The sequence below is a fragment of the Pinus tabuliformis genome, chromosome 1_1 (assembly GCF_031772625.1).
Source record: "Pinus tabuliformis cultivar Carrire ecotype Pingquan chromosome 1_1, CPIR1, whole genome shotgun sequence".
Lineage (NCBI taxonomy): Eukaryota > Viridiplantae > Streptophyta > Pinopsida > Pinales > Pinaceae > Pinus > Pinus tabuliformis.
Window position 1 is genome coordinate 384791973 of NC_142297.1, and position 9800 is coordinate 384801772.

Genomic DNA, 9800 nt, shown 5'->3' on the forward strand with positions numbered 1-9800 from the left:
TTATATTTATTTAATTAAAATATTTTCATTAGGATATTAAATTAAATAATTTAATTCCTTTTTAATTTTTAATTTATTTAATAATATAGATACTTGAAGGGGTTTTTATTTTTATTCTAATTATATATTAGAATGTTATAATATTCATTTTATTAAATATTGAATTACTTAATTCTAACTTCATTTAATCCAATGAAAAAAAAAATCAAGTTTTATTTATATTTTTATGTTATAATATTAATTTCATTAAAAAAAATAAAAAAATTTAAAGTTCTATTTAATATATATATATATATTTTATATATTGAAAGAAAACAATTATTTATTAAATGATTAATAAAATTTAAGATTATGTTTGGTATATTTTATTTAAATTATTTTAGGAATTTAATGGAGTAAAATACAATTTTGTATTTTAAATTAATTAATATTAATATAGTGTACAATATTAATATTAAGATAATATAATTTAAGTTTTTAAAGTAATTTTAATAAAATTATTTATTAATTTACTATTATATGATTTTTTTTTTTTAAGTTTGAAAATGGTGTGGCTATATTATTGTCATATACATCCATCACTGTTTATCTAAAATCTCATAAACTATTAATAGATATTTAAAAAATACAAGTTAGTAGTTATAATTTATCAACATATTTTAGAATTTTTAATGGAGTTGTCTAATGAGGCGGAGGAATTGCCCGAGTGGCCAAAAGTCGTTGGAATCCGCTCAAAAAAAATTCAAAAAATCTTGTAGAGGCAGTGTATGAATCGTGTTTTTGATGGTGGAAATGGGTTCAACGCCATCAAAAACGACTAGGACACCTAAAATTTTGAAGTTTAACAATTATAATTTGGATTTACAAAAATCTTTGCCGGATTTTCTCTAAATATAATTGGAATTTCCATAACTTTCTAGGCAACTCCTTCGCCTTGTTAGACTTCACGATTTCTAATATTAGAAATTTATATACTTCAATTTGAAAATTTATATAGAATGATAATTAGGCCGATAGGCCTTCCTATGCATCAACAATTGTCAACACTTTTAACCTGAACCGTTTGATCAAGTTTGATAGTTTCAACCGTTGATTTGAAGTTCACTGCTTTTTCCAAATATATGAGTTGCTTTCTTTTCACCTCCAGTTCTGCTGTGCATTGAACCTGGCCCTTTGAGTTGCATTACTGCTTTTTCCAATTCTTTTATCTCTTGAAGATATTTTCACTGTGGAAGATATTTTAGATTTTGAGGTCGAGAAAGCATTTCACGAAGCAACTGAAGCCACCGCCTATAGATTCATTATGCCTTTCCCTGTATGGAAGGCAATGAAGTTGTTGGGCATCAGAGTTGAAGCAAAGCTCCAGGGGTCTCTGCGAACCATTGACAAATTTGTTGAGCAAATAATTGTACACCGACGAGAAGAACTCGCGAGTGGTACCAGTCATCCGTGGGTTGTTACGTTGTCTAATCTGATGCAAATGCGTTTCGACGATGATGGCCACGCTTTGTTATCTGATAGAGATCTCCGAGATATGTGTATAAACTTCGTGCTTGCAGGGCGGGACACTACTTCTGCTGCGCTCTCCTGGTTCTTTTGGCTTCTCATCCAACACCCAGATGTTGAAGAAAAGATACTGCTAGAAATCTGACGGATCTTCAATCTGTCACCATCAGATAATGATTACAATTCCCACAAGGGTTTTGTCACGGAGGATCTCAAAGAGATGCATTATTTGCATGTTGCGCTGTCTGAAACCTTAAGGCTGTACCCGCCCGTTCCGCTGAATGTCAAAGAGTTGGCTGAAGACGACCTCATATTGCCTGGCGGGAGAGTTTTGAAGAAGGGAACAGTCGTTCTCCAGGCCATTTATTCCATGGGGAGAATGGAGAAGATATGGGGAAAATATTGCAGAGAGTTCAAGCCTGAGAGATGGCTCCAGGATGGAGTGTTTACTTCACAAGATGGTTTTAAATTCCCAGTTTTCAGTGCACGACCAAGGGTGTGTCTAGGGAAGGATTTTGCTTATCTGTAGATGAAATGGGTGGCGGCTTCTATACTGTCTCGATATCGTCTCAAATTGGCGGATGAGAATGTTGTTGCTGCACCGAAGTTGGGGCTCAGTCCCTTCATCAAGAATGGACTGCGGGTGACTCTCCATCCCTGATCCGAGTAGAAAAACCAGACAATATAGGTTATAATAGTAGTGATTTATGGTTTCGTTAAGGTTACCTAGAGTTCCATTTGGTTTATTTAAAAACCGTTCGGAGACTGAGCAGTGAGATCAGCTTCCCCTTAGCAGAGCTTGATCACATCATTAAGTTTTTTATTTGGCGTCATTCGCTGACAGAGCAAAAAAATATTTATTACAGCATACTCTTCCATGATGAATAACATATTCAATTCTATGGTTAGTTTGGAATTCTGGTTCAGGTCTGAGGGTGGGGTGATGTCTTTGATGTTCAGGTGCATATTCTTTACTTTATATCTTTTAATATTTATGGCATTTTTAAAATATTTTGTTCTGTTAAAATTTTACAGAATGTAAAATTCAACTATTACCGATGCTCAGTCCAAACCTTCACTATTTTTACTCTCATTTAGCCCGATTTCTTGTGTTTTTTAATATTTTTTTCATTTTTCCCGACTTGAATCTAACTTTGTATTTTCTGTTAATTTTGGAAAGTGCATGTTGCTATTTTTGAATTTCCTTCATCTACTTGGTTTGCCAAACCAATAGTTTTCCAATGTTATTCGTTGTAATTTTTAGAGAAAATTCATTTTCCATGAGAGTTCACGGTTTTTCCACTTTCGCTGTTTCCAAAGAGTGTCTTTATCAGACAATCTTCATTAATATGTGTTTTTTCCTTGCCTGAATTCTATGGCCACAAATGCATTTTCTTTAACCGAATCTGCTTCCTTCTTATTTCCTAGTTCTTTCTTTCTAGTTGTATTTATAACTTTAGGCTCCCAATTTTACTTGAAGTGGAAACTTCTCCACTTTGTCGAGATTGAATATGCGACTCTTCTGGGCCACGACATAATCCAACAAAGGTAAACGAATATCAATGATTTCCATTGCTTTCAACATAGCATACCAATCAGAGTCATGCAGTTACAAGCATCAAGCTCAAATACAGTTGATTACGACTATACCAGTAATGAACCATACAAATCAATGGGAAACACTACGCCTGGAAAAAAGCCTGCGATACTAGTTCCAACATAACTCTTACTCGATCAGCTTAAACATGGTTACATATTTAGCTCAGTCTATCGTATTAGCTAAGGGTTCATGTCATAAGATAAGAATAGTGATACCTCTATTAAGTACTACGATTTCCATATAATCTTCCTAACGTTATGGTATCAGTAACAGATACTAGTTAATTACATGATATGTGTGTTATTATCAACCCCATATGTTCTTTGTTGGTATTGTATGAGAATCTTGGTATCCATTTCATGCTGACATTTCTTTAAAGAAAACGAAGTGCCGTGTTTGGAGATTTGTTCGCGGTTTTCTCAGCCCGCCACCACCTTCGGATCCGACTCTGTATGTCTTAGCTTCGAAGATATTTTGCAGAGGAAATCGCAGCTATAGGCTCTTGGGCGGGATACTGCCTACTTTGGCTCTTAAGAATGGGGAGGCGGTGGTTTTTGGGAGCGGGGATGCTAAGAAGAAGAAAAGTCCCTTGAGATTGAAAGCCGAGCCAGAGGATTTTCGCGGCTGTACTCCTCAGTGTAATGATCGAGTTTCACCTGCTAATAGTGGCAGGATTTGGTCATGGGCGTCCATGTTTGACGATCTAAATCCCACTTAAGGGTTCATAGCTTTTTCTTGATAGTTAATGGCGGGCCATTGGAATTAGGATTCTTGTTTCTTTTCTGTCTTGTTTGCAACGCCATCCAAAACAGAGTACTAATGTGGAATGGAAAGCACAGTGTGACCCTTAGATAGATTGTATTTGGAATTGGTTTTGAATTGGATTTAGTCTGTAATGTTGTATTATGAATATTTTTAAGCAGAAGGTCATGTGCAGTGAGAATTTCTGCACAAATGACTTGTAACTTGTAAGTCTTGAATATCACAAACATGACAGAGCACAAGTCATGTTTAGTTGATAATGGGTAGGTCAGAAAAACAGAGATAAGTTTGCATCTCCATAGGGCGAGGGTGTACTTGTGAATGCAACTACAGAATTTTGTGAAAGGTTCACTTGTCTGTAGATTGTAGAAATTTGATGGACAACACATCAATTTTAGTTGAAGAGAGTTTCAGTGTATGGGGTAGGTTGTACTAGATTTAATTGTATTGTATATGTTAGCTACCAAACATGTCTCTATGTGTAGACCATATGTAAAATTTCAAAAAATACATTGCAAAGCATTTAACTATCTCCTGTATAATTGCTTGTGATAAACACACAATACCAAGTAAAATATTTAGAAGTATTCAAGTGTAATAAGTTTACTATGTTCCACCAAACATGATGCATAGTTATGGAGTGTCATAAGTTTTTTTGTACCTACAATTTTAATAAAAAAACTCAGTTTACATAGATTTGGGCTTTTGAGTGTGGTTTCTATTGTTCATGGAATGCTAGATGTTATGCTACTCACGTTAAGTTATCTTTGTTTCTTTTTTCAAAAAAGTTATATAGGAATATGTTTACCTTACATGGGCTTCTGCAATGACATTTATAGAGTGGTTAGTTGTTTGTTTTTAAAATAAAATACATTTACATGAAATTTTCTAATTCTCTTCTTTTCTGCTTCAGTCATGTCAGCATTTTTAAATACATGTGAATGAATAGAAAGTCTTGTGCTTTTCTTTAAGTATTTCTGCTTTGACATGCTGCTTTGTTCTCTTTTTCACTTCCAGTATAAAGATCTTACATTCCCAGTCTGTACTGTCTCCTATATCTTTTACTCTATTTCATATTTAATAAACTGTACAATATCAATAGCAGCGAAGAAGGTGGCCCGACCTTTTATAAAAATTCAACAATTCCAACTTCATAAATCTATCGGCCTCTCTTTGTACCTTTTGGTACAATTGCTAGTTATTGCTCTTTTATCTTTAACATTGGTATTAAAATAAATTACTAATATATAAATTTTCATCCTTTTATTTTAATTTTAGAATATATTTTATTAATATAAACACTAATTCAGTACATAAGATAGTTGAGAGTATATTTAAATAATTAATATATAATTTAATGTTATTTTTTAAATATTTTTGTTATGAAATTTTGGGGTGGCGGGGGTGGTGGCCCGCCACCTCATTTATGATTTTTTTTTTGATATTTATATTGAGGGGATGTTTTTAAATTTTTAGAAAATAAGGGTCATTGGGAAAACTAACGAGGCCACAATTTCGATCGATTCCGGGTGCTAGGTTTATGCCTCAGGGTCAGTCAAATTGTAGAACACTTAAACCAGGCCCACACCCCAACTTTGACTAAAATTTTCACTGGCCTTTTCTCCCTCATATGAGCTCGAATTGATGAATCGTTCACACCTTCGCAATCAGGACGACGAGATCTACGCTCTGGGCTTGGGTCGAAGTCATTTTGAGCACTTTGATTTTCGAGCACTCATAAGCCCTCTTTGTCCTGTGTGTCTCTCTGGAGCGACTTGGATCACTCCTTGATGTTGCTGAGGTCGTTTTTTTCTATCAACATTTTCCAACATTTTTGAGTTCTTAGGGTGCTGCAACCCCACATGCAAGTTAGAAAGTTTTTAAAATTTTAGATAATACTACAATTCAGAAGATAGTTTTCGCAGCTTGGATCAAAATATCCAAGTTACTGACTGACATACAAGGTCTTGTTTTGGGTGTTGTAAGTTGTTTTGGGGCGGCCCGCTTGGGGCCGGCCACGTGGGCCGCCAGTCCCGTATCAAATGTAACGACGCGTAATATGACATGGTGGAGGACGTTGGGGCGTGGGCCGGGTCCACCGCCGGTGGCCCGCCCACCCCATTAATACATGGGTTCAATATAGTACGTGAAAACATGAAAGTCATGATAGTACGTGACCCCAAAATGTTATTTTATTAAATTCTATTTTATTTATTTATTTGTTATTATTTTTATGATAGTGATGGACGAATATTATTTGTGGAATGCACATTATGGTTAAATGAATGGATGTGATCCTTTTCGTTAACTGTTACTGCAGCGGTGAGAACTCACACTATAAGTTTAAATTTGCACTTCGAAAGTTTCATTATTTTATTTTTAATTTCATAATTTTATTTTTTAAAATTTCAGATTTCACGTACTCATGGGTTTTTCAGGGTGTTGAATCCAAATATGTAGTTAAAAAACCATTTTAAACTGCACAAATCAAGATTTAACCTCAATTATATATATATATATATATATATATATATATAATAAAGCGTCTCACGGGTTTTCAGGGTGTTGAATCCAAATATGTAGTTAAAAAACCATTTTAAATTGCACAAATCAATATTTAACCTCAATTTTTTCCGCCGGATTCCATCACCGGAATCTCCAAAAAGTCACACTAAAGACAACTCCCAAATTAAATAATAATAATATATATATTTTAAATTTTATATTAAAAGAAAATAATTATTTATTAAATGATTAATAAATTTTAAGATTGTGTTTTGTATATTTTATTTAAATTGTTTTAGGAATTTAATTGAGTAAAATACAATTTTGTATTTTAAATTAATTAATATTAATATAGTGTAAAATATTAATATTAAGATAATATAATTTAAGTTTTTAAAGTAATTTTCATAAAATTATTTATTAACTTAATATTATATGATTTTTATTTTTTTGAAGTTTGGAAATGGTGAGGCTATATTATTAATAGATATTTTAAAAAATACAAGTTAGTAGTTATAATTTATCAACATATTTTAGAATTTTTAATGGAGTCGTCTAACCAGGTGGAGGAATTGCCCGGGCGGCCCAAAAAAATTCAAAAACTCTTGTAGAGGGAATGTTTGAATCGTGTTTTTATGGTGGAAATGGATTGAGCACCATCAAAAACATTTTGGAGTTTAACAATTATAATTTGGATTTACAAAAATCCTTGCCGGATTTTCTCTAAATATAATCCGAATAAATATAATCGGAATTTCCATAACTTTGAGCAACTCCTCCGCCTTAGACTACACGATTTTTACTATTAGAAATTTTCAATTTGAAAACTTATATAGAATGATAATTATTGCACTTTTATCTTTAACATTGTTATTAAAATAAATTATTAATATATAAATTTTTATCTTTTTATTTTAGTTTTAGAATATATTTTATTAATATAAACACTAATTTGGTACATGAGATAGTTGAGACTATATTTAAATAATTAATATATAATTTAATGTTATTTTAAAAATATTTCTGTTATGAAATTAATGTTATTTTAAAAATATTTTTGTTATGAAATTTTGGGGTGGCGGGGTTGGTGGCCTCCCACCTCATTTATGATTTTTTTTTTGTTGATATTTATAATGAGGGGGTCGTTTTTAAATTTTTAGAAAATAAGGGTCATTGGGAAAATTAATGAGGCCGCAATTTTGACCAATTCCGGGAGTTAGGTTTATGCCTCGGGGTCAGTCAAATTGTAGGACACTTAAACTTGGGCCACACCCCAACTTTGACCAAAACTTTGACTGACCTATTCTCCCTCATACGAGCTCAAATTGACAAACTGTTCACACCTCCGCGATCAGGACGACGAGATCTACGCTCTGGTCCTAGGTAGAAGTCATTCTGAGCACTTTGATTTTTGAGCATTCATAAGCCCTCTTTGTCCTGCGTGTCTCTCTGGAGCCACCTGGATCACTCCTTGATGTTGCTGAGGTCATTTTTTTTTTCTATCAACATTTTCCAACATTTTCGGGTTCTTAGGGTGTTGCAAGCCCACATGCAAGTTAGAAAGTTTTTAAAAATTTGGATAATACTGCAATTTAGAAAATAGTTTTAGCAGCTTGGATCAAAATATCCAAGTTACTTATGGCTACTTTCTTTATCACAGAAATGGACCACGTTGGATTCTTCATTAACATCTTTTTCTTTAAACCTTTGTTTTTTTGTTCAAGTACTTTATTTGTCTTCTTTAGCCTAGAGTTTTTGTGATACCAATAAAACATTCACTTTAGTATCTTATGATTGTTTTCTTTGAGATTCTCATTTTCCCCTTTCACATGTTTCTCTAGGATCTCTAATTGAGTTATTTCTTCTTTTAATTTTATAATGTTATCTTTATCCCTAGAAAAAGTTAAATCGTTATTATGTATAGGATTGTGAACGGTAGGTGTTGGAATATCACTGTTGAAAGTACACTCAAGAGTAGCAGAGGGATCCTTCACTTTTTATTTTTGTGCTTCTTCATCCAAACAATAAAAAAAATAGATATGTTTCTAAATTACATTGACCGTTAGACTTTAGGAGAGGGATTCTTTACCTCTTCTTTTTGTGCTTCTCGATCTAGACTATCAAAATAATAATAATAGATATGTTGCTAAGTTTCATAGACCTTTGAACCTTTTCTTTTAGGATTTGTTGCTAATCTTTCCGATTCTTTTAGCTAATCTTTTCGATTTACTTCAAGTTTGTGCACATTAAATAGGACTTATATCCATTATCAATTTTACAGGGATATCAAGAAGCCCATTAGAGGAGTAATGTAGTCTACCTACTCCATTAACGATGATATATGCATCAATAAAACATTGAGCCATCATCCTTAATTCCATTGCATGAGAGATATAATATTGTGACCTTAATATCACTTTGAAATCATTTCCTGACGTAAATATGGAATTCATAGGTTTTAGTTGAGGTTCCAGTTTTAGTTCGGTGACCAATTTGGTGAAATTCACTTATTATGGATTCAATGCTAGAAACGATTACTAATACATTCAAGCACCATTTTTAATAGTTCTGATAGTGCTTTTGTTAATTCCCAAAGGCTTGAGGACAAGGCATAAGGCCTAAATCACGAACTAAATGTTAAGCACCTGTAATACTTTATTAGGCCCAAAGGCCCCAATACTGTTAACCTTAGAAGCCTTCACAAAACCAGGCCCTTGGTGCACTTGTTGTAAATTGAAAAAAAGAGTTAACCTACAAGAATGTTTGTTTTGCATGGTCCATTTATTAGCCATACCTATCATAGAACATTGCATACTTATTTATAGTTTTACATTAGGCTCAACTCAAGCAAACAACCTACTTTTACCATGGGCAATTCCTAATGTTATGGGTAAAAATCCCAAAAAAACTATCCTAAAGTATTTCATGTTTAGGGGTTGCTCTTTAGTTGACATTAATGTGCCCGATATCCATTTAAGCCTAGTCCTCAAGATAGAAATTGTGGAAATCGTGGGTTCATGTCATTTCTCCAACAAAGATTGTTGGAAATATTATTTTAATTAATGTGAAAGATATGGGAAGACTATAGATGTTGAAGATAAATATTGTTGGAAATATTGTTGTTGGATTTTCATGCCAAATTGGATATCTTAGCTTTGAATTCATTTTTACTCTAAATACCTAGTTTAAATGGGAGCATAGGATATACGGTTCAAATGATTATTCTTGGACATTTCCAACGGTATATGTTGATATATGTTGCTCGTGCTAACTCCAATACAATGAGGACATATGAAATAAGATTATGTCAAGTTGACTAAGCCATGTAGTATGAGTTAGCTCACCCAATTTTACAAGTAGTGGTGACTTGAGTATAATTGAAAAACATCTAAGCTCAAAGAGATTCAAAGTGTGCAAAAGAACCTAG

At 33.0% G+C, this 9800-nt stretch overlaps 2 pseudogenes; both read left to right on the forward strand.

The window, feature by feature from the left end:
• Positions 1-1327: 1327 nt before the first annotated feature.
• LOC149213251 (cytochrome P450 86B1 pseudogene) lies at positions 1328-1651 on the forward strand (annotated as a pseudogene).
• A 75-nt stretch (positions 1652-1726) lies between these two features.
• On the forward strand, positions 1727-2035 carry LOC149213252 (cytochrome P450 86B1 pseudogene; annotated as a pseudogene).
• The last annotated feature ends 7765 nt before the right edge of the window (positions 2036-9800 follow it).